This window comes from Gorilla gorilla, chromosome 8 (assembly GCF_029281585.2).
Source record: "Gorilla gorilla gorilla isolate KB3781 chromosome 8, NHGRI_mGorGor1-v2.1_pri, whole genome shotgun sequence".
Lineage (NCBI taxonomy): Eukaryota > Metazoa > Chordata > Mammalia > Primates > Hominidae > Gorilla > Gorilla gorilla.
The window spans coordinates 107,735,559-107,761,814 of NC_073232.2; the positions used below are offsets into that span (position 1 = coordinate 107,735,559).

A 26,256-nucleotide genomic window follows, 5' to 3' on the forward strand; every position below is an offset into this window, starting at 1 on the left:
GCAGTGAGCCAAGATTGCGCCACTGCACTCCAGCCTGGGTGACAGAGAAAGATTCCACCTCAAAAAAAAAAAGAGTAAACGAAGAAACTAGGGTTTAAACTCAGGCCCTTGGGCTCCAGAGCCCTGCTTGTAACCACTGAGACAGACCACCTATCCTACAGTAGATGTACAAAATTATTCATTATATAATGATTTTATGGGCAAAAGATTAAGACAGCCTAACTACCGTTCATAGGCAATTGTTTATGTATTATGGCACTTCTACTCAATGGAAAACTAGACAGCTGTTAAAGAGAATGAGGTATCTCAATGTGTGATGTGGAATGATCTCCAAGATTACAGTTAAATAAAAATGGTTCAAAATATTGTAGATCACTGGGCACAGTGGCTCACACCTGTAATCCCAGCACTTTGGGAGGCCGAGGTGGGTGGATCACCTGAGGTCAGGAGTTCAAGACCAGCCTGACCAATATGGTGAAACCCTGTTTCTATTAAATACAAAAATTAGCTGGGCGCGGTGGCAGACACCTGTAATCCCAGCTACTCGGGAGGGTGAGGCAGGAGAATCGCTTGAACCTGGGAGGTGGAGGTTGCAGTGAGCCAAAATCACACCATTGTATTCTACCTTGGGCGACAGAGTGAGACTCTGTCTCAAAAAAAAAAAAAATTGTAGATAATATGTGCCATTTGTATGAACTACATATAATATATATATACACACACACATACATATTTATAAATATCTAGAAAATCTCCAGAATAGTATAGAATAAAATGGTGCTCAGGATTTCTTCCCAAGAGAGGTACCTAGATCCTAGATATGAGAGAGGTAGAAGATTTACTTTTCACTGAAAACATTTTTACTAATTTTTAAATTTTGCACATGGTCAATTTTGTATATCACCTACTTATTTAAAGCAAATTCAAAAACAAATTAAAACTGTTTTCCAACCTAATGCACAGTTTTGGGGAAGATGGATAGAATAAAAGTAATCAGAATGGTCTCTTATGACAGACATCCTCTATCCATTCCTTAGAGAGAAGTGAATAACTTCCTGCAATTTTTCACAGTAGAGATTCTGAAATGCTTAGAAAAAAAACCAAAAAGCCACTCACTTTCCTCAGCCCAGACATTTGTTTCTTAAAAATGCAGTGGACAGACAGCAGGAAAGAACTCCATGTATAGATTATAGGAAGAGAGAGTTCAATGTTTGTGTGTGGGTATATGTGAGAGATCATAAGAAATCCTTAAAAAAAATAAACATGGCAGGTAATGAACCAGCACCACCACTGTGTGGCTGAAATAGAAATGGGTATGTCACCTCCATGCCACCAAAGAAACGGAGTCTCTCGTGTCCTACAAAGCATGCGAGGCATCTTGCCTTGCCAAATTTAAACAGGGATATTATTTTTAAGCTACTATAATTAGTCTCCATTTGTCTGTGAATCAGCCTTTATGAGGCAATAGCATCTAAGCCCCATCAGATGAAACATGAAGCCACATCATGTCTGTTTATTATTTTGAAAAGAGAGGGTGCCAAGTTTCCTGTAACACCCAATTCAAACACTGAAATTTGGAGGACAGAATGTCCTGTTGTCCACGTTTGAAGATAGGAATATATTTTCATCTAATACATCAGAGTCCCAGGTTCAGCTGGCAACAGGAAGGAATTGAATTCCACAACTCAAAAATAGGACTTAAGTACTAAAGCACCTTTCTTTGCTCATATAGGATAATATTTATGTTTTAACCCCTCATGTGGCAGCATGTTTTAAAGTGCCCATGTTTGTGAACAAACATGAGAACGTTTTAATCTAAAGATAACTGCCTAGGTGACAAGAGATTGGCAAGTGTTTTAAAGCTATGTTTACACTCCCTGATATATGGTTCTCCTAATTAAGTTTCTCAAGAGCAATAAAGAGTTTCTATTGCAAACAGAAAGGTAGGGGGAGGGGAGCATTCCTATTTAAGCCTGAGCTTCCCGCAAATGACATGGCTCCCCTAAGAGGTTCTGAAATCAGGTATTGGAATATAGTAGAATCTTCTGGTCTCCAAAGGAAGTCCAGCCAGAGAGCAGGTAACACTAACTTTAATGCAGTTAGAATCTGTAAGAGGTTTAAACTGGCCACCTTAGTAAGCCCCAGAGACCCAATGAGAGGGCACAAGCTCAACGCCATCATTCACAAAGAACATCAGTTAGCAGTATGCCAGCAGATCTGGCACATGGTGGTGGGGGTGGTGGTGCAGAAGAGGGAGATACACTAGTCACTTGTCTTCAGATTTATTACAGTAAAGCCTTAATATCTTCATGCCCTCGATAAATGTGTATAGGCACACCTGTATCTTTTATAGCAAGTACCATGGGTTCTAGTTTCAGTTATAACATTTACTAGCCAGGTTCCCTTCAGCCAACCACTTTAACCTTTCAGAGCTCCATGTTTCCCCCTCAAATACGAAACAAGCAATAACAACAAATAGGGAATGAGGCAGTGAGGAGTAATACTTGCCCTGTATCTAACCTCACAGGATTCCTATAAGAACCAAAATGAAATAATTAATAATAGTTTCACAGTCTTTAAGGTTTAGCAAACATGTATATAATGTTTTCTTATGGCTGGGATGAGGTGCTTGACAATTCTCACATCTAACAACCCTCTGATAAAGGTACTATTATTATCCTTGTTTTGTAGATAAGAAAATTAAGGCCCAGAGAGGTTCAATAACTTGCTGGAAGTTATGATACTAGGAAGGGGGATTTGAACTTTAGCAGCCTGACTCGAGTTTGTGGTACTATATACCACAACATGCAGCCTGTCATAATTATCATATGAACATTAATATTATATAATAACTAAATTTATGTTTATCTCAATTTCACAAATGAAGAAAATGAGGCTCAGAGAGGTAAGTCACAAGCCAAGATCATCGAGCAGGCAAATGGCAGAGCCAGGATTTGAAACTAAGTCTATGTGACTGCAGACCCTGAACTCTCAACCACAAAGTTAATAAACTTCAATCCACAAATATTGACTCTGCATCTACTGCGCTCCAGGCTCCGTGTTCTAAAACACTATTCTTTTTTTAAAAAAAAGATAAGGTGGCAGTTATTCGCCCAGGAGCTAAAAGGTTTTCACATCATCTCCAGGCCAGATCAGCCCCACCCCCACTCTCCAGGGCAAAGTCCCAGCCTCAAACAGCAGGTGCCCAGTGATAGCTGATGCCAATAATGACAATGATGACAGAAATATTTTAAATGTTGGGCTCTTGCTTTAAAAGGGAATTAGACTACTCAATTTCCAGGGCAAAAACATCCTACAGGGCAAAATGCTGTTTCTAAAACAATGTGAACAGGTGTGGCCTATCTCAACAGGTGAAATATTTGAGGAACATTGTTCAGTCCTACCAGCCTTTCAACTCCCGAGGTAGGTTTGGCCCAATTCAACCTGGTTCTTCCCGGGCTTTCCTGATAGTCTTTTATCCCAGGGAAATCCCTCAGTTGGTCACCCTAGAGGGCAAGGACTAGGTTTTATACTCTTGACCAATACAAACACACACAGTGGTTCTAGCACAGTGCCTTGCAAATAAAAGGACCTAATGTCTTAGTGGATTCAATGGATGGAACAATATTTTATTATTTTCAAAGTACACTCATTTCCACTTCATAAGTGTTGCCAAGCAGCAGTCCCTGCACTGCTAAAATGATGATGTGAGAATCATTTTAATTAGCACTTTCATTGTTTGTATGCAAATGCACATTCCTAAAGTGGGTTCTTTAGAAAGCTTTCCTAAATCGACATCCCTCACAGTGATTTTTCTCCTTAAATCTTTTTCCATAGACAGTAAAGAGATAAATTTCAATCCAGCCTGAGTCTTAATGATCCTGAATCTTTAATAATGGAATTAAGGTGCTTTTCTCTATAGGAATGGCAAGTCTAAAATGAGGAAATGTGAGGCACTTCCAGGCACCAAGATAGAGCTACTCCTTTGACTCAGTCATCCCAAAATAGGATGGGTGACTCCAAAAGAGAGCACACTCCCAACACCGAGCTGCAGAAAAGTGAACAGTTTGGCGGCCTGAGTCCCCCCGGGACAAACCTGAGAGTCTTCAGAGTCATCACAAACTTTCCGACCTCCTCCTCTTTTCCCTTCCCCAAATACTCCCAGCTCAGGGAGCCTGAACTCTCTGCCAGCCCACCCCTAGCCTGTTCCTTCCTTTAGTCTCTGACCTAGGGGCTGGGCAGCCTTGGTCTTGTACCTCAGCTCAGGGAGAGGCCCAGATGGTCCTGGAGAACTCAACCCTGGCAGAGGCATTGGTGGACCCACCCAGCCCTGCCCTGGGTGGGAGTCCTGAAGAGCTGGTCTCTTGGGGAGTAGGAGTGGGAATAAGTTCTGGGTGGTCAGCACAGCTGAATCCTGATCTGAGTCACTAACTCAGCCCTGTATGGTTATGCCTGGCAGCCCAGAAGGCCAGTCACAGCTTAAAATTAGAGAGAACACCATGGTGAGAAGCAAAGTTTTTGGAAGGGCAAATGAGGAGTCAGAGGTTATCTGAGCTTGGAGAAAAACTCTGTGGTCCAAAGAGGGTGGGGAAATTTGGGAGCCAGGAAAGCACTAGAAAATCTTTTAAGGGGCTGCAAAGCACTCCTAACATTGGAATGCCCTATTTGCATGTCTAGGCCACAGGAAGAAGGAATGGAGTCAAAGCTGAACAAAGGACAGCAGCATTTATGGTCAGAGGAAAGTCCAAAAGGCTAAGGCAGGGGTGTCCAATCTTTTGGCTTCCCTGGGCCATATTGGAAGAAGAAGAATTGTTTTGGCCCACACATAAAATACACTAATGCTAGTGATAGCTGATGAGCTAAAACAAAACAAAACACACACACACACACACACACACACAAACACACCCCATATTGTTTTAAGAAACTTTACAGATTTGTGCTGGGCCACATTCAAAGCTGTCCTGGGCCACATACAGCCTGCAGGCCTTGGGTTGGACAAGCTTGTTCTAAGGTCTGGGAAGAGTTAAAACATAAGAAATTGAAATAACCATTAGGTTTTTTGTTTTGGAGGTTCTTTTTTAAAAATCTATGATCAGACCAAAAAGAAAACAAAGCGTATGATAGCAGACCTGCTTGAAGAAGCCCTCGTCATATTATAAGAGAAGCCACTCTTCCTCGTGTTGTTTCCACCTCCACCAACTATGAGAATGACCCTACTGGAAAGGGAGACTCTGGTAAGAGGTGACTGAGGCAGAAGACAGGTGTGGAGCTAGGAGAGTCGCAGCCCCTTTGAGTGAGAGCTACTCCTTTTTGGGTTTTGAGGCTCAGGTGAACCACATCCATAGACAGCTAAAAGAATCTGAACTGTCACTGATGAATCACTATCAGTAATCCTTCAGAAACCTCTGAGAAAAGGAAAGGTGATGGAAATTGACGAACTAAATAATTAACACTAAGAAGGGTCTAGAAGTATACACTAAGAAGCTTGGGGTCAACATCCTGAAGAATTCTAGCCTGGAATATTAAATAGATGAATACCTATGAAAAGAAAGTGGTGACTCTATTTTGGTGTCACTCCAAGAACTGACACAGGCTTACTGTCAAAAGGTATCAATTAATTTCCCTTTTTAAAAATAGAATTAGACCAATAGCTCAGATGAGCGTAACTTCACAGACAGGATCTCAACACAGTTCTGGGACCCCCACAGAGCCCCTTCTCTCTCATTTATAACCACAGTTCCCTGGCACCACACAGGAAAATTATGCACATCTGGAGGAGAGGACAGCTTGAGGTTAGGGTGCAAGGAAGGCTGCCACTTAGGATATCCCCTAAAGGTCACAGCCAAGCAGTGTGATGGCTGACACCTTAGAAATACATGCTTGTTAAGGCCTGCTAGTCCAAGCTGGATCAGTCTCCAGACTGTCATTCTCAAAACTAGCCAGCATAAAGACCACTGCTGGCGGGAGGGGAAGGGGGATGTTAAGAATATTTTAAGTGTGGTGACACCCTTCTCACTCAGTGACCTGTTACTGCCAAGCCAAGATCCCTGAATGGAAACGCCTGGTTGGAACTCCTTCTTAGCTCATCAGTGAGACAAGCATCTTTGGAGCTATTTTTTCCAAGGAAGGGGACGTCCCTGAAGGAAATGAGTAGATGCCAAGCAGAGAATATAGCAAATCAAAATACTTCCTGACACAGCCAAATCCTTGGCTGATGTACTTCCAGCTCAATGCCTGGAACTCAAGACCAGCCCAGGGAGGATCAGACACAGGCTCCCATGTGGCTAGAAGCGAAGAAGGTCCAAAGTGGCTTCAGAAATCTCTAAGACTGAAGACACCGGGCTTGTTCCAAGCCATAGGATTTCCAAGCTAAAGAGAAGATTGTACATCATCTTCTTACTTTAAAAAAAAAAAAAAGGTGAGGGGAATATACAAGCGCTAAGGGAAACAGTATTGCAGAGCTCCTTAAAGTAGTGAAGGATTTAAAGACTGTTCTTCAGAGCCCTTTTCCCCAAAGCAGACATTTTTAGCCATGCACTGTTTAGTTAATTAACAGAGGAGACCAAAGGTTCAAACTAATCAGCCCCGCTCCCAGCATTCAGTCCTGGAACTGACCCTGAGGTACTTCAGACCAGGGTGATGGGGAGAGAGGTCAGATGATCCGTGGCGATCTGGAACCAACCTCACAAAACTGCGTCATCCATGGATAGGCTGTAAGGGAACTAGCCACACCCCAGCCTCAGTCACGCTGCAAATTTAACCCTAAACAGAACATACTAAACATCAGTGTTGCTCAAAAGCTCGGAGACGCGCTTTGGAGAAGGGAGGTGTACAAACAAGCATTTCTAGGTGGCCGTCTTGTATGCCATCTTCCAGGGATGGGTCCAGAAACCAGCAGATATACTTTGGTTTGTTTTTTTTTAACTGACACAAAATGGTTCGGAGACGTGCCCACTCTCTCTCTCTCTCTCTCAAAGATTCCCTTTTCAATGCTCTGTCGGTTCTTCTGCTTGCCCCAAGAAAGAAACCTCCATCGTGCACTACCAGTCTTCAACACATGCTAAATCGGGGCAATGTGGAGACAGGGGAGGCAGTGATGGCAGCCAGGAGGGGATGGGCTGAAGCAAAAGACACTGAATACTTGAAACCACAAATCCTGAATCTGCAATTCCTCTATTTACTTAGAAACAGTTGCTGATGCTTACCCTGCCCAAAGATAAACTAGGACAAACCGGAAAGGGAAGGGGAAGCAGTGAGGTAAGGCCTGTTGTAAACCTGGCTCCATGCACACAGAGGAAAAGCTCCCCGCGTGGTCAAGACCTAGTTTTCCTCCCGATGAGAAAAGTTAGATAACAGTATGAATAGTGATATTAGGCTGTATCCAGGCACTAAGCAGAGGCAGAGGGCTGCTGTCTTCACACACATAAAAGACATTTGGAGACCACTGTGGTATGGTGGAAAGAACATGGCATTTGGAGTCAGAGGAGGTGAACTTGAGTCCTGGCTCAGCCTAGGACAAGCTGTGTGACATCAGGCCAGGCATTCAAACCCTCTGAGTTTCAATTCTCTGTGAACTATGAAACAAATGACTTAGACTAGCTGATCTTGTAGGTGTCTTTCAGTTCTATCATTCTGTTATGCTACTAATGATGCAACAAGAGTTACGCATCCACTCAGCAAGCATTTCATGAACACATTCTGCATGCCAGGTCCTCCGCTGGGTACGAGGCACAATCTTGCACCCAAGGAACCTTCCAATCCACATATGCGAGAGACTTACAAATGAGTCTGTACAGTACAAAGGGAGAGATGCATGGATAGGGTGAAGGGTTCCAGCAGAGGAGAGGGCAGACAGCAATCAGAAACAGTTGCCCGGAAGTGATTCCTGGGCTAACACTTGAGGTAGGAGGTAATTAGGCCAAAGGAAAGAAAAAAAGGAATAGTATGTACACATGACAGTATGCACTCAGGAATGGCCCAGTAGGGCATGTAGGGTGGGAGGAGTGCTAAGAGATCAAAGGCCTTATAAGCCAAACTAAGAAAAGCTACTGCCAAGCACCCCCGGGGCCCCTGTACCTCCCCTGCTGTTGTTCACCTCAACAACTCCCTATATGGCCACATCAGGGTCAGAAACAGCTCCTCCAAGTCCCCTTATGTCAACAGCCAAGCAACCATCCCACCCCTGCCCCCAGCCCTCTCCTTTTGTCCCTGAGTCTCATCTAGCTCCACCTGCCACCCTGCACATCCAGGCCACACCTGCTGACACAGAAGCTTCCACTCAGTCACCCAGCAGGCCTTGCTTTCAGCTCTTGCTCAGCCCCCAATGCCCAACCCATGTCAGCTGTTCCAAATAGTTTCCATCTTCCTCAAAGCCACAGTCACATCCCTCCCACCCACCCCAATCTCATGCTTAGTCGATGATTCCTACCTCCTCTGTTCCTGGGAATGACTGTCCAGCACAACTCCCATAGCAACCCTCCTGCCCACCTGTCCTAAGTTCCTTTCTACATGGTGCAGACAAAACCACGGATATCTCTGCTTACAAGCACAACAGAAAGCAAAGAGAAAAACTCTATGAAGAAATAGAGACTGCATTCATCAATCAATGCATCAATGCAGGCTGTTGCCCATGCATGTGACTGGGCTCTGAAACAAGCACACTTAGGTGGGATAAGGTATATGAATGTACTCCGCATGCCAAAAGGCCCTGTGTAAATATTAGAGCTACTCCATATGTGTTGGTTGAATAAATGAATAAACAAATCAATGAATTTGAGGCAATCTAAAGAGCTGCAAAATACACAGTATTATCAGGCTTAGGAACCAGGAATGCAGTCTAGAATTCAGCCAAGAAGATCCTTTCTAAAACCAGAGTTTTCAAAACTCTGGTCCCTCCTTTGCTCCTACACACACAGCCCACTTAATGCCAACCTGAGCAGTGCTGAATCATTTTAATGATGTATTTTGGCTATTTTGGAAATAACTTCCTAAAACAATATATTTAGTATAAAATACAAGCACAACAGGTTTAGGATATTGCACATATAGTACACTATACTTTGTGGGTGTGTATATACATTTGTACCATGCTCTAAGTGCCATTATAAGCTCTTAGCCAATGACTGCTAACACAGGCCCACAGCAAAACACCCCCTGCAGCCTCCATTACACCATCTTGTGCTGAGCATGTTCTACAAAATGTTTTGTTTTCTCTGCTAAAGCCTCTGTGCCATTTAATTTTTGTCCTGGTCACAATTTTGACTCATCAGAGCCAAGAGATGGTGTTCAACTGGCTTTGGACCCACCACAAAAAAAAATTAAGAAACAATATAACCTAGGATTGTAAAATCCAAGTATTAGGGTAGTCCAAGTCTCATGAGCACCGGTGAACACGGGTAGGCTTACAGACCTCAGAGCTCTAGTCATCAGAAATATTCTGCGGGATGACAAGAAGATGAAAACTCTCTGCCTGGGGTTTACTCTGTACCATCTACTAAACAGAGCAACAGAATTTCCTCTCAGTGCGGCAAGTTCAGGATAATACCATGAGCTGGTGAGTACATAACTCACTATATTTAGTTCTTCTTTCGTGTTTATTACTGGCAGCCATGAGAAATAAACGATGACATTAGGAACCCATCTCTACTGAGACTCTGCCCTTTGAACCCCACAGAAGTTGTTACATGGCCAGTACTCCAGGTTTCCCCAGCACTGAGTATGTGCAGTATGTGACAGAATAGCGGAATTCTAGAATGTCAGAGCTTGAGGAAGGCCCAGACATGATCTCATTTATCTCAGAAACAACTAAAGCTCAGAGACAGCAGGTTGCTGTAGAGTTGGTGGCAAGTCACGTATACCAACAGTCTGATGAACTCTCACCCCAAAACCAAGAAGCCAAAAATGAAAAAGGTTGAAATTCAGTCTCCATCTGGGCTAGCATTTAGTCTTCAGCAGTCTACAAGAATGATTTCAGAAAGGAAACGACGACATGAGAAGAAACAGAAACTGTGGATCATGATGGCTCATAAAATAGGAATGACTCGGATTAAGTTCAGTTATTCAAGTTTTAGGTTGGTTGGGCTTTCTTGGTGGTGGTGGTGGTGTGAAATTCCTTTTCTAGAATCTACAGATGCTTTAGAAGGTACCAGACCCAAAAACTAATTCTTTGTTTCATTAAAACACTGGTGACTTGTTGTCCAGTTTTATATTTTTGTCTGACTATTAAAAGGAAAAAAACCTAAGAAACATTCAACTCCTTTGAGTTCAGTAGTTCACTTCTATTTGAAAAATAAAATGAAAATATTTAAGAGCAAATGTAATTAGTAAATTTGTATAAATGTTCCCAACATGGTATTTTTATGAGTAAATCACATTATACAAAGGACATTATATGTTTCAAAACTAATATAATGACTTGATATTTGTAAAGAATACTTTTAAAAAATTACATTGTTGCTTTCTTTCCTTCCTCTTAGTTAAAAACACACAAATTTCTTTCTTTTTTTTTTTTAGACGTAGTTTTGCTCTTGCTGCCCAGGCTGGAGTGCAATGCAATGGCGCCATCTCGGCTCACTGCAAACTTTGCCTCCCAGGTTCAAGCAATTCTCCGGCCTCAGCCTCCTGAATAGCTGGGATTATGGGTGCCCGCCACCATGCCTGGCTAATTTTTTTGTATTTTTAGTAAAGACGGGATTTCACCATGTTGGCCAGGCTGGTCTTGAACTCCTGATCTCAGGTGATCCGCCCACCTCAGCCTCCCAAAGTGCTGGGATTACAGGCATCAGCCACCAGGCCCAGCCATAAAACACACAAATTTCTTTAAAGAAAAAAATATTTGTTTTACCCTACTGTCCCAACATTTTTTTTCCCTATCATTTAAATTTTAGTTTCCTTATTTAAAAAGAGAGGTATCAGGCTGGGCGTGGTGGCTCACACCTGTAATCCCAGCACCTTGGGAAGCTGAGGTGGGCGGATAGCTTGAGGTTGAGACCAGTTCGAGACCAGCCTGGCCAACATGACGAAACCCCATCTCTACTAAAAATACAAAAATTAGCCGGGCATGGTGGTGCACCCTGTGGTCCCAGCTACTGGGGAGGCTGAAGCATAAGAATCGCTTGAACCTGGGAGGCGGAGGTTGCAGTGAGCCGAGATCACACCACTGCACTCCAGCCTGGGCAACAGAGTGAGACTCCATTTCAAAAAAAAAAAAAAAAGGTTGTTTTGTTGAACCTAAAGATTTCTTGATTTTTTAAGATAAGATTTTAAACGAATAGTAAGTCAGGGGTGACAAAACCAAAAGCCTGAGAGGATCAAACAGGTAGCAAACAGGTGATGTGGGGACCACAGCAAATTGGACTCCCTCCTGAGGGGGCAACCTCTGTTCCATTCCAGCCCACTGTCCCATGCAAGAATAGAGCCCAGTACTGCCAGATATTCTAGTTTTTCATGAGTAGTTAGAAATCAAATTATGTAAGATTTTCTGATTTTTAAAACTCTGGCCACTACTTTAAAAACTTTTAAAACACTGGTGTTTTGTGGCCAGCTAGCTTGCAATCTGGCCACAGAAGACAAAATGCTATAAATATGATAAATTCAGGGAACAAATAAATACAATGTCTAGAAACATGAAATCTGCTGGAAAATGAAATTAGCTGTTAGAAAACAAAAAGGGGCTGGGCGTGGTGGCTCACACCTGTAATCCCAGCACTTTGGGAGGCAGAGGTGGGTGCACAGCTTGAGCCTAGGAGTTCAAGACCAGCCTAGCCAACATGGTGAAATCCTGTCTGTACAAAAAATACAAAAATTAGCTGGGCATGGTGGCGCACACCTGCAGTCCCAGTTACTAACGGGGCTGATTGGGAAGATTGCTTGAGCCTGGGAGGTCGAGGCTGCAGTGAGCCATAATCGCACCACTGCACTCCAGCTAGGACAACAGTGCGAGACCCTGTCTCAAATAGAAAGGAAACAAAAAGTGTAAAGGTGCTTCTGCTTCCTTTTTAAATTAAAAGGATTAGCAACTCATATAAGAGACTATTTCCAACTTTTGAGTCCATGTTGGGACAATTCTGGAAGTTGTAAATTTTATTGAAGTTAGGCTGCCTTGAACATAGCTATCTTCCCCAGTCTTTCACCTAGATCTAATCAGAAAAGCCATCTTTTACAGCAGGCACCTACCTGCCACAGAGCTATCCAGAAGCACGTTTAGCATGGGATGTGTGACTAAGCATGGTAACTGGGCAGGGGAATGTCATCTCCTAAAAATGTAGAAGTGTTATATATGGAAATTGTGTACGTGCATATGTACCTTAAAGCGGTTCCTGACCCTTTACCCAAAAAGCCTAAAAACCAATATCTTACTGATTATAATAGTGAATGCTGAATTATCCAAAGTTCAACAAGCACAAATAATACAATCATTTTTTTCAAGCACACCTCTGCAGGAATCATTTTTTATTTAATCACTGCCGTAATCAGTAGACTAGAGAAATTCTCTCTGAGTGAGAAAAACATGGAGTGAGTCATCTCTATGTTGATAAGGAGACAGCAAGATGAGGGCACTGCTGTGAAGTAGGCATCAGATGGTGCCTTGTCTAAATTAGTCAGTGGAACAATCAGAATGATTTCTTCCCATGACGAGCAGTAATCACCGGAGATGATGCTGATCTCCTTGTTTTAGTGACGACCCCAACACAAGTTAATGTTTACTTCTCCAAACCAGGGCAAAAAAAAAGAAAAAAAAAGGAAAGAGAAAAAATGTATTCCACTCTCTATTTGTAGTCACTAGATGGAAAAAGAGAAAGTATCTTGTTTTTACATGTGGCTGGCAAATGTGCTACAACTTCCTGTTTGTTTAAAAAGTACAAATGCAAATGTGTAAATCTCTTGGAGAAACACCAACACCTAACAGATGTCGCTGTTGCGTGAAATGGATATCATGTCATTGTAGGTCACAATAACTTTGGCCAGAAAGTGGCCTTATGAACCTCTGGTGATATAAAGCAATATGGCAGCCCAGGGAGATACTTCTAGACAATGACCCCTGAGAAGCTGCCCCCAATAGCACACACTCCAAACAACAGTGTGGTGACTGGCATCATTGGTTCTGGACACTGAATTAGAATTCAGTTGCCACCCTACTCTTTCAGAGAGGTGGCAACCTATACAAATTCTATTTTGAGCATTTTCCTAGGGTAGCTGGAATTCTTAAGATAAAGAAAATGGGTTTGGATTGCTTTTTAATTTGTCTGAACTCCGCGGTTAGAAACTATCAATCACAAAGGATTCCAAATCCTGTTCTGTTCCACAATGCAAGAAGACCTTGTTCTAAAGGGCAGCAGTGAGACGTTCAGTTGAAATGGCCATAATCTGTGGCTCAACTCATGGCGACCATCTCATTTCAAATCCATATTTGTCTAAAGCTGCTGAAAAAAGAAAATATTGAGCACAAACAGCTTTAAATCCTTTTTAGAAATAAGGGAAAGGATGGAAGAAAGAAATTGGCCTGACATATCCCCATACATGCAAAATTTGAAACTCAAGTCAAAGTACTCTAGTCCCAAGTTGTTAATGAATGTGAAGCCTCAGACCAATTAAAGGCACTGTGAACAGGCAATGCCCTCAATCAAAAGACACATTGAGCAAGAGGAGTTATAAACCAACTGGTGAGGAAACTTTCAATGTTTCTAGATCATTTATAAAGAATAAAAGGGATACTATTATTATCCTTTTAAAATATAATATATAAACATAACACACAAAAAAATTTTAAGTAGCTACCCATCTCAGGCCTCTCCTCCTGAGATGGTCTACAAATATACAAGCACTGAAGACTATTCTACAGCCTCAGCGGTTTTTTTGTTTGTGTGTGTCTGTGTGTGTGTTTAACTTAAGAAGGACACCACCAGTTTTGTAATGTCCCACCACTCTAAGTCTCCAGGGGCATAGGAAGATCCCATACCTTTTTTATTCCTGAAATCACTTACTGAAGGAGGAATCAGAAGGAAAAATCCTCCCCCTATGATTGCCAGTAAGTTTCATTCTTTTTAATTTTATTTAAGTTCCACTCTGTGAGAAAAGACAACAAATGAAAACCAGGGTTGATGCCATTCGTTATAAATACCATTCCACTGAAACCCTCATTTACCATAAACCGCTGGTCATAGACAGAACACTACACAATTAGTGTTCATTTTCTAGAGATTACATGTTCCAGAAGTACCACTCAGAGTGTTTTCACTCAAGCTGGGGAGTCTTGAAATACATGTAGAAGCAAGTCAGCACTGCCCATGCCCACGGGAGGGCCAGACCCCATTCTAGAATGCTGCTGATCACCCTGCCCTCTCTCATCATCATTTCCACAAAAGGCCTGAGAAGACCACATGGGGTTGGGGTTGAGAGAAGGAGTGAAAATGTTTTCAAAGAAGGAAATTGTGAGGATATTCAAAAGCTTTAAGGGCAGGGGGATTGGGGGGTTCCTAAACTGAAAGGCTCACAAAGGCAGTCAGATGGAGGAAGGCTCACATAGGCAGTCAGAGGGAGGAGGAGGCAAATAGGCTTTGGAGCCAGTGATGGTGGGAAGAGGCAAAAATGTCTATGGCAGCTGGAGACTGCAAGACTAAAGGAACTCACTAGGAGCCTCAAAATGGGAAAACTAAGGCGCCCAACGAGAAGATGGAAGAAGCTCAATGAGACGATTTGTCTGGGAAACAGACAAAGCAAATATGGGACAGCTGCATTTTATGCCAGAAGCCCACAAATAGATGAAGATGTGCATGAGTCAGAACTGATTTTCTCGTATCAGTCAATGGCAGTTGAGGGGTACAGGTGGAATGCATACATCTACCACAACCATCACAGTATATTTGTTATCTTGTAGCATTTATCCTTGATATTTTGAAGATAATCATAAATATCTTCTAACTTCTAGCCCTATAAATCATGGTGCCTGTTTGGCCTTCTTCAGAAAATTTTACGATGTCTAACTTTTCATTGCAAAATTACTGATTTTCAGGTATGTTTTCACTTAGTGAACCCTCAATGAACTTTTGGATGATATAACTATTGAATGAGAAAAATACCTGAAATGTAATAACAGTAAATTAAATTTAGTCATTGAAATGGCTTGTAGAAGTTCCAGTGCCTAAGAGCAATGTAGCTTACAGGCTATTGGCAAAGGCTACTGGATGTTCCTGCTTGCTAATAATTCACTCAGCTGACCAGATTTATAATTATGCAATCTTGAAACTAATTTTCTTGATTTGGGGAAGTCACAGCACTTCAAACTTTTTACATAAGGTGAGACATCATGACTACTTTTATATCATATTATCTCATTTGTATAATTCATATTTGCATAAAGTGGAAACCATATTCATTAGCATGTCTTTATTTACTTCTTAGTAGGGACTTTATATGGAAAATATACCCTTTGCCTTCGCCTTCCCTCTTTCCTCTGTCAAAAATCCTACGCATCTCTTCCTTTCTCTCCCTAGATGATCTCATTCAGTCTCATGGCTTTAAATATCATCTATATGCCGATGACTATGAGAGATACCATTTCCAGCCCCAGCCAACTCTACATCTTTATGGGAATATCGAATGGGCATCTCAAACCTAAGACGGCCCAACAGAACCCTTAGGGTCCCTCTTTGCTCCTTATCTCAGTGAACGGCAACGTCATTCACCTGGCCAAAAACACTGGACTAATCCTGACTCTTGTTTTTACTCACATGCCACATGCAACCTAGAAGGCTCTACCTTCAAAATGTATCCTGAGCCTGACCGCTTCTTCGTATCATTCAATCATCACTACTCTAATCCAAGCCACACCCTAATCTCCTGCCTGGACCACTGGAAGGACCTCCGATAGGTTATACAGATTCTACTCTTGCCCCTAGCATCTATTCTGCACTCAGGATCCAGAGGAAAAATGTTAAAGCACAAAGAAGATCACATGGACTATGGAATCCAATCACTCTCAGAGTAAAAATCAAACTCCTTACCATGGCCTACAGGGTCTGGCTCTCACCTACTGCTCTTATTTCACATCGCTCTCCCTCCCTGCGAACACCCCTCAGCCCAAGTCCAGCCAAACTGTTCCTCTACTAAGCCAAGCTTATGCTACATCAAAGGCCTTTCTTTTCACTTGCTATTCCCTCTGCCTGAACACTCCTCCTCCCCTGGTTCCTTTACTCCACTCAGGTCTCTGCACAAAACCAATCTCCTTCTTTTTCTCTCTCACATACACAGAAGCCTTTTTAGACCATTCTTTCAAAAAGAGCCCCGCCAGCCCCTCACCTTGTTTTACTGTTTTCATACCACTCATTACCACCTGAAATTATATTGTCTATTTAGTTATTTATTTGCTTTCTTCATAAGTATTGCTCACAATACTTAGTGAACACCCATCAGGTGTGAGGTGCTGTTCTAAGAGCTGAGGATACAACAGGGAACAAGACAAGCAAAGACCCCTGCCCTCATGGAGCTCACATTCTTATGTATCATTCCCACTCAAATCTAAGATCCAGGGAGGCATAGGCACAGTCTGTCTTATGACCACTGAATCCCCAGAACAGTGCCTTGGCACAGAGCAGGCACTAATACATATTTGTTGAATGCATAAGTGTCCTGCTACCTGATGCCATCTGCTTCCCTGAGGACTTCCACTACAGAGCCCTTCCTGCCTACCAGATGGGATTCAGGTTCTGGGACTCAGAATGTCACTGTGTCCCCTTGGACAGGGCAGTCTAGACAGCCAGCCTCCTGTGGCTGATCTGGTTCCCTAATCCTGGGCCTGCTTACCTAACTGACTGCCCTTCCTTCCTATTCCAACCCCCAGCATCCTGCAAACTCACCAGTGGCCATCCCACTGGGATCTGTCTCAGTGGGTCACAGGAGCACCTGATCCACATCATAGGAGCTGACCAGGTAGTGATAAACAGGCCAGCTTTTCTCTACAAAGAGTAGCTCAAATAAAGATGCATGGGTTGTTCAGCGTCCCTGGCCCATGGTGGTCCTTTCCCTCGATATCTCACCTAAGACCTCCAACATCCACTAGCTGTCATACCTGGAGGCACTCTCACCTCAGCACTGGAACACATTGTTATTAAGGACATATTTTTGCCCCTTTCAACTGTCATAGAGGCAAGACGTGTACCTGCTGTGATGAGTAATTAAGTTTCTTTCAAAAAAGGAAGAACATTTGTTAACTGTGAAATTCTCTGATCTCAAATAAAAATGAAGGTAATTGTGAAATGTCGTTAATTCATCTTTCAAGAAAATGGTAGCTATACTGGTAGGAAGGGAAAAAAAAAAAAAAGAATGGAAATCTCTTGAAGAACCACTCTGGAAGTCTCAGAAAATAAGTATTTAAAACCCATTATTTCCAACATACCAGTTTCACACTTTAATGTATCTGTTGGCTCAGAAGTGCCCTGCTTGAAAACCCCTATGAGACTGGCAGATGAAGGTGTCTATGAACATCACAAAAGTCAAGGCAGGAAGCCTCTAACTGGTGGTCAGTTGAATTGGGCTGACCATGGCAGCTACACTGTAACACTTATATCTGGAATTCCAACTTGAAAAAGTGTGTTAATAAAGTTAATAAATGTAGCAAGGCATCTTGCTCTACATCTCAGAGCCAAACAGTATTACCTTCTATTTGCCCAGGACTTTATTCTCCCTGGGAAAATATAAGCATTCGTGCATACATTACTTCTTGCATAGATTATCTCTTTTAGTCTGCAAAGCAAACATATCCTGTAAACAGCAGGATATGTTTCTCTGTCTGGGGCCTGGGAGGTCAAAGAATTCACCTACAATCCCACAGTAAAAATGGCAGAACCAAGTAAGTACCAAAACCCAGATATGCCTAGGCCCAGCCCAGTATACTTCCTTCTATAATAGAAAGGACAGCATAGTTCTCTGCAAATCGCATTCTACAGTTAACAAAGCATTTCCCTTCACTGAGAAGAAGGAAAAAAACACATGTATTCACCAGTGGTTTAAGGTGGTGGGAAGACGCATTGGTCCAGGAGCTCTGGGCAGAAAGCTTTCACGAACTCTTCCAAAGGATGCCAACTCCTGCAATGACAAATGTACAAAACACCTGGTGTGAATCACAGGCACCCTGTGGCCTCTCCCCAACGGGACTCATTTAAACACCATTTGCCAGGCAATTTAGGCATAAACCCCTATTTCTTGTAGCCCGATTTCCTTCCCCACTCTGACTTCCCAAAGTAGAACAAGGATCTTTAATTCACCAGCTGAAATGGTCCCCATTAGAATCACAGGATCTTGGGCAGAAGGCAGCTTTAGAGATCATCTTTAATGGAGATCACAAACTGAAAGCACAAGGGGTGACATCCAGCCTGTGGAAGTGTTACATTTCATCTATGGATATGTTTAGAAAATCTGAGCCAAACATAAAAATCAGAGCTATCACACAAAAACCCAGATTTCTGGCTTCTCTTAAAGAAAGAAAAAAAAATCAGACCTGTCAACATGGCCCACATTTATGTCTTAAAATGATCAGGTGGTGCTAAGCATTAAAAGCAGTCACCCTTCATAGGCAGGCTTGGCCGCTCCAATATACCACAGTCCCCACCACTCCCTATTGTCTCCTCCACACAGAGAAGAACTGGGGTTGTCATTAGTCATTGCCCTTGCATTATTGTTTTTCTTGTGGTACAGAAATATTTTCTTCTACTTATAATTCTAACACAAGTGGGAAAACAAAAGGGGCCTAGTTCCAAGAAAAAAAAATGGTAGAGCCCATATAATAACTCAAGTTGGTAGCCTCACTCCTGTAGACATTTGCAACCCCCAAAGAAGTACAACACTCCCACTTTACATGAATTAAATGTAAGCAGGAAACTGACTTGCCCACTCCCATAGTTAGATGCAGAGGTCAATCTAGGTCTCTCGATTGCCTAATCCAGGACTCTTTCACTATGCTGGACTACATACTAGTCTTATACTATTAAGCAAAAAAATTAATACAATAAACAAGTATACACACACAATTAACTATTTAAAAATAATTATCAAAAATAATACTTTCAGAGAAGTATTAAAGTCAAGGAAACACAGTTGAAGCACCCCACTTTCCACTAAAATGCTTGCCATACATCAAAAGTGCTCAGTGTCCTAAACGGTCTGGAGTACTCTTTATGCTAGAAAAATCTCCCCTAACATGCATCTTCAATACAAGACTGTAAATAAGTTTATGTACAAGGTAACAGCACTGTAATAAGTAAGCAATGTTCAACAATAAGATCTTGATAGTACTTATTTATATCACTCCCACAAAGAATTTATTGATTCATTCACTTAACAAATATTTATTGAGCCCTATTACACTCCAGGAAGTATGCAAGGTGATGGAGATACAAAAGTGAACAAGACCCTCAAGTTGATCTGAATAAAAGATAGATCCAGACACTCAAAATGAATTATAAAATAATGGGTAATTGTAGTGATCTGCAGTCAAATGCTCTACCCCTGAGCTAAACCCTCTACGGTAAGTGTAGTGATCTGAGTATGCACCTGTGTTATGGGAGCACTGAGCAGGGGCACCTGATGCAGTGGAGGTGAAAAGATACTTCCTAGCATGGACAGAGGCCTCAGGAAATCCTAAAGATTGGATGGGAGTGGAACAGGCACAGGGAGAAATGGACGACAATGGAGGCAAAAGCAAGGAGATGAGAACAGCCCCTACAATTTGGTCTTGTCCAGATCTCCTATTAGCTCTGGGTCTTAAAAGCCCCTGCCTGATGCCACGTGACCCAACATCTGCTGGACTTGATCCACAGCCCTACATATGCACTTACAGAAGTTTATCTTGACAAGTGTCCATATTAAAAATGTCACTAATTCAGCCCTGCTCCCTGGCAATGCCTACCTATGACTCCCTGGAGTCTGCTGTCCCAGAGTCTGCAGGGCCTAAGAAACACAGTGGTAGAAATACTAAGCCTTCAGGCGCAGTGGCTCACACCTGTAATCCCAGCACTTTGGGAGGCCGAGATGGGTGGATCATGAGTTCAGGAGTTTGAGACCCGCCTGACCAACATGGTGAAACCCCATCTCTACAAAAAATAAAAAATTAGCTAAGCATGGTGGCACGCACCTGTAATCCCAGCTACTCAGGAGGCTGAGGCAGGACAATCGCTTGAACCAGGGAAGCGGAGTTTGCAGTGAGCCAAGATCACGCCACTGCACTCCAGCCTGGGCGACAGAGTGAGACTCCGTCTCAAAAAAAAAAAGAAAAAAGAAATAAACAAATACTAAGCCTTTCATGATGGACAAAAGACAGTAAATAAAGATGTTTTTCTCATACCAGTCACAAGGCTGCCCTGTCTATCTCCACCCCAGGGCCTGGATTTCCGCAGCAAGAAGCTACTATGCATTTGAGCCTCAAGCAGGAAGCTTTGTGAAAAATGTTCCAGAATATCTGCCCATCAAAATCCCCACATGGAGTTCTCCCTTTCTTCATAGATAAGAAAGAAGTGAGTCACCAGCCCTGATCTAGGCTGAGGCAAAGCCGGGGAAAAGCACTCCAAAACACAGGCTGGAAAGCAGCACACAGAGGAGTAAAGACCAAACATGTGGTCAAGGGTAGGGTTACGGTTCAAGGCCCGTATGAGGAAACAAACAGGCAGAATTCACCTGAAGAATCCGAAGAGCTTCCCTGAATCAGTAACTAGTGGGCAGGTTCCCGAGTATGGCTGAAAATTAGAACACCTGCAGAACTACAGCAACAAAATAACCCCCTATGTACCACAGCCATTAAATCAAAATCTATGGTTTAGAGGTCCAAGCACTGTCCAGAACCTCCTCACAGGTGATTGTGATGTCCAATATGAAACGAGTGTATTTCACCCAGAGGTCTCAGAAGCTCCAAAACCTCTTCAAGGACATGAATTCAGCATCCTCCAGGAAAGAGCCAAGGATCCAGATCTTTAGGGGAGTAGCACATCCTTGGTATGTTTACCCACTCTCTGCATCACACTATGACAACCACAACTTCTTTTAAATAAATGTAAAAAAAAAAAAAAAAAAAAAAAGGAATGCCAGCAGCCAGAATAGCAAATGGGTAAGTGAAGTGACCTTCCTCTTTGCCCCCATCCCTTGTATATCATGGCCCAATGTCAGTGCCTCTTGGTAAACGATTGGGGATGTCCAATCTCAGCAGCAGATCTGAGCCTTCATACACCTGTGTGGGTTCACTGCTCTGGCAGAACAAAGGATGTGGGAGCATCCAGTCATTCAGGTGGCCTTCGAGGAATAGCTCCAAGGCACAGAGCACTCTGATCAGGTCCTTCCTGCCCACCAAAGCGCAGGACTCTACCGATCAATGCAGCGCCTGCAAACCTGCCAAGTCTGGCTGAGCACTTCTCTTTCCAGATCTCCACTTTGTGGTCATGTAACGACCTGAGCAATCTCAAGCTAAGACTGGCAAAGTAAATGCCGTGTACCGCAAAGATGACAGACGGATCGGAGTAAACTGGCTCCCTGAATGCACCAGCCTGCAGAAATCTCTTCCCCCAACATTACAAGGTGCCAATAGGTGACCTTCAGGCAGCCAGCACCAGAGAAACCCACAGCTGACTAAGGTCAGCCTTTCTGATTGCAAGGCCCAGCAGCAATCCATACTATCCTTCCAAGGAACAAGGAAACAGGCAGGTGTCCCCATCAACCTAAGGATCCTCCATGTGAGCCATAATGCAAACTTGGAAGAGCATGGTGGAGGAGGAAGTTTAGGAAAAGCTCAAGATCATAATTTGCCCCCTCTTGGTGGTCCTCAATTTTTATTTTTATTTATTTATTTATTTGTTTGTTTATTTATTTATTTTGAGGAGTCTTGCTCTGTCACCCAGGCTGGAGTGCAGTGGCATAATCTCGGCTCACTGCAAGCTCCACCTCCCAGGTTCACACCATTCTCCTGCCTCAGCCTCCTGAGTAGCTGGGACTACAGGTGCCTGTCACCACGCCCAGCTAATTTTTTATATTTTTGGTAGAGACGGGGTTTCACCGTGTTAGCCAGGATGGTCTCAATCTCCTGATCTCGTAATCCACCCGCCTCGGCCTCCCCAAGTGCAGGGATTATAGGTGTGAGCCACCGCACCCGGTGGTGGTCCTCAATTTTTAAAAGATTCACTAATTTTCCCTACAGTACTGTTATATTCTGGCCTAAAACAAGACATTTCTCTGTCCCAACCCCCCAAAAGACTTCACAAGAGTTGTCCCAGGCCCTGCCAAAGACCTCAAACCATCACTCCCTAATTCATCCCCCATCCCAAGAATACAGATCAATACCAACCATTGTGAAAGTCACCTCTGCCACCCTCATTCCTACCAAACATCAATCCAGACCACCCGACCCACTCTGGACCACTCTGGCCTCTCCTGTTACAAGTTCTCAAAGCCCCATGTATCTCTCCTTCCTAGCATGAATCACTTATATTTTCACACTGTTGTCCCACTAACCTATATATGGACAGGGATCCATATAATCATTTCTGCTTTGCTTTGTTACTGCTGTTGTTTTAAAATTTTAAGGGGTCTTTGTTTGATGGCTCACTGTATCCCAATATAGTACCTTGGAGCCCTCTGGTTTCCTTCAAAATACACCTCAAATTTCATGCCACTCAGCTCAGACTTGGTCCCTCTCTCCTTGTTCCAGATCCAAGGCCCAAGCTGCTTTCTGAGCTCACGACATACTCTCTTCTCCTTCTCCCTCCACAAATTCCAACTCTTCCATCAACAAACACAGGCAGTCCAGGGGAGAAAATGCCCAACTGGCCCTGAGGCTGACCAGTTTGGGAAGGAAACAAATCAGAAGTTATCTATTTCATGTTTGGGCAGTGTTTTTTTGTTTTTGTTTTTTTTTTGAAACAGAGTCTCACTCTGTCGCCCAGGCTGGAGTGCAATGGCATGATCTTGGCTCACAGCAACCTCCGCCTTCCAGGTTCAAACGATCCTCCTGCCTCAGCCTCCTAAGTAGCTGGGACTACAAACATGCACCACCATGCCCAGCTAATTTTTGTATTTTTAGTAGAGACGGGGTTTCCCCATGTTGGCCAGGCTGGTCTCGAACTCTTGACCTCGTGATCCGCCTGCCTCGGCCTCCCAAAGTGCTGGGATTACAAGCATGAGCCACCGTGCCCCACCATGGGCAGTGTTTTTTTAAATCACACTGCATTATTTTATTTAAGATGAAGTTCTAATATGCAAAATGAATCCCTTTTCTGACTTTGAAAAAGACTTCTCTCTTTTCCATAACAAAACCCACTGGGGCCATAACTGGTGCCAACATCTCTAGGACCTGAACCCCACTGAAGCTTCCTGGGTGCTCAATGATGAGGTGGCTCCCACTTCCCAAACACCTCTTGGCTGTGTTCCCATTGCCCAGCTGTCCTCCTCCTGTATCCATTGGCAAAGGAAGATGAATCCTCAAGAGCTTTTTAAAGCTCTTCCACCTACTCCACTGATTCAGTAGGAGGGAGAATGAATGTTTCCAAGTTCTCTGAATGACACAAAGCTCATAAAGTATAACAAAATTAGTTGAAAATAACAAAATGAGTTTAGCTCTCCCTTCAAAAAAAAGGAAAAAAAGAAAGCATGCCTACTTTCAATGATTCACAATGACTTCACAATTTTTCCTCCACTAGGATATGTATTCTTCCTCCCAAAGCTAATGGTTCTCTCTCCTCCCCTCCCTAAGACAGTGTAGGGCCAGATCTCCAGAAACCTGCTCTATCTGATTTGAGACCCCCTGAAAAAATCTCGACAAAGCCCAGGGTACCCCATGCCAGAAGGTCCTTCCCCAGTCTTTGCATTTGCTGTTCTCTCTGCCTACAAAGCTCTTTCCCTTTTTCTCACCAGGGAAAGAGAGCACTCACTTTTGAGAGCTCAGATCAATATGCTTTTTCACTGGGGCCAGCCCAGACTCCCTAACCTTACTCTCACCAGCAAAAGCTGCTTTCCTTGTAGACCCTCTCACAATCTGTAATTATCTTATTTATCCTTATTTCCCTTTAGGGGGTAAGAATCTTGCCCAACTTGTTTACTGCTGTACCCCCAGCAACACAACACATAGCAAGTACTCAGTAAAATGTTGCTGAGTGGGTGGGCGGGTAAACAAGGAGGAGGAGGCAGGCCAGTGGGAACAGGTCTGAGAGCCCTTTAAAGATGCCCCATGGCATCTTCATCATGGCATGAAGCATGGGCAGGACTTCATCATGGCCTCTAGAATGGGTCTCTTGGTTTCTCTTGCCTTGATTCTTCTCAAGTCTGTTGCTACTTAGATACTGGTTCCACCACAATACACCCCTGACTCCACCCCAATTGTTCAGACCTGGGTATTTCCCAGGAAACCCAGTTCCCATGTTTGGCTTCTCTTACTCTGCCTCCATTCAGCCATCCTCAGCTTGAAAAATTCAGACATCCAGAGCGGTGTCTGACTTTTTATGACGTCAAGACCCTCAAGAATCTGACCCAAGCCCACCCCTCGAACCATATCTCCAATACCCCACTTCGCCCTCCATCACCACCAATGAGCTCACTCACAGCTCAGCTCTCTGGATCCATCATGCCTAAACCTTTGCTCAGGTCTCTACTGCTTAAAACAGCTTTCTGCTGCCTCGTTACCTGTTAGCTTCCTTCCACCCCTTAAATCATCCCTCACCATCACCACCACCCCACCCCCAGGCTAGAACTGATACCCTTTCCCTCTGCCCCACAGTCATATTTGCCCTCAACATCTGGAAATTATGTTTAATCTCTCTGTTTCCCCCAAATGACTGCCCCTTGATGGCTGGGACCCATCCAATTCATCCCTGTTGGCCCAGAGCCTGGCACATAGTAGGCACTCAATAAACATACACTGAACTAAACTACCTTGTTGTCTCCTTGACAATTCCCATTTCCAAAGTGACTCTTTGCATAATGTTAATACTCAGTACAAGTAACAGAAATATTCTGTTATTACGCATGCTTACTTAAGCCAACTGATAAGAAATAGCTGGGGTGGTAGTTTTATCACCATCATCATAAAACTGAAGACCTGAATGCTAACAGGCAGAAAGGTATGGTACAAAGAGTACTGGTTCTGGGTTCAAGTCCAGACTAGGGCAGTTGCCAGCAGCATAATTATGGGCATGTTACCTTCCTTCTCTGGCCCTAACTTTCTTCCTCTGTAAGATAAAAGGCCCAATCAGACACGAATGGTCACATACTGTATGATTCCATTTACATGAAATGTCCAGAATAGATAAATCCATAGAGACAGAAAGTAGATTGTTTGTTGTCAGGAAAAGGGGGTAGAGGGGAATGGGGTGAAAATGCTAAATGGAGCTTCTTTTTGGGGTGACAAAAATGTTCTGGAATTAGTAGTGATGGTTGCAAACCTTTGTGAATATACTTAAAAAAAATTGTCTACTTAAATGGCTAAATGAATTTTGTGTCATGTGAATTTTATCTGAATAAAAGAAAGAAAGAAAGGGCTAGACTAGAACAGAGGTTGAAAATTGGAGGTCCAACGGGCCACACCAGGCCTATGGCATGTTCTTTAGACCTAAATAAAGCTTTCAATGTTATATTTGCACAAACAATTCAAAAGCCAAAGATTTTCTTTTTAATTATTTTTTTTTATAGCAATGAGGTCTCATTATGTTGCCCAGGCTGGTTTCAAGCTCCTAGGCTCAAGCGATCCTCCTGCCTCAGCCTCCCAAAGTGCTGAGATTACAGGCATGAGCCACAGCGCCCAGCCTCAAAGGTTTTCTTGATTATGGTGGTCATTATACAAATCTGCACAGGACTACATACACATGTGCACACACACAAATGAGTACATATAACACAAATGATATCTGAATAAGATTGTAGCATTGTCAATTTCCTGGTTTTGATGTCATACTATACCTACATAAAATATTAACACTGGGGAAGTGGGGTGAAGGGCACACAGGATCCCTCTGTACCATTTGTTGCCACTTCCTGTGAGTCTATAATGATTTTTTTTTTTTTTTTCAGACGGAGTCTTGCTCTGTCGCCCAGGCTAGAGTACAGTGCCATAATCTTGGCTCACTGCAACCTCCACCTCCTGGGTTCAAGCGATTCTCCTGCCTCGGCCTCCCCTAGCTGGGATTACAGGCCTCCACCACCACTTTTTGTATTTTTAGTAGAGACACATTTTTACCACATTGGCTAGGCTGGTCTCGAACTTCTGACCTCAAGTGATCTACCAGCTTCAGC

The 26,256-nt window shown here is 43.1% G+C and overlaps 1 protein-coding gene across 36 annotated transcripts in view; it reads right to left on the bottom strand.

Moving 5' to 3' along the window:
- The window catches only part of SORBS1 (sorbin and SH3 domain containing 1), a 249,911-nt gene that overhangs the window by 161,418 nt on the left and 62,237 nt on the right, over positions 1-26,256 (bottom strand). For 32 of the 36 annotated variants that reach the window (XM_031014952.3, XM_055352551.2, XM_055352548.2 and 29 more), the window contains exon 2: positions 17,999-18,084. The exons of the other annotated variants lie outside the window; for them this stretch is intronic. The gene's annotated coding sequence lies outside the window, so the exon portion shown is untranslated. The remainder of the gene's footprint in view (positions 1-17,998; positions 18,085-26,256) is intronic. 36 annotated transcript variants of the gene reach the window in all.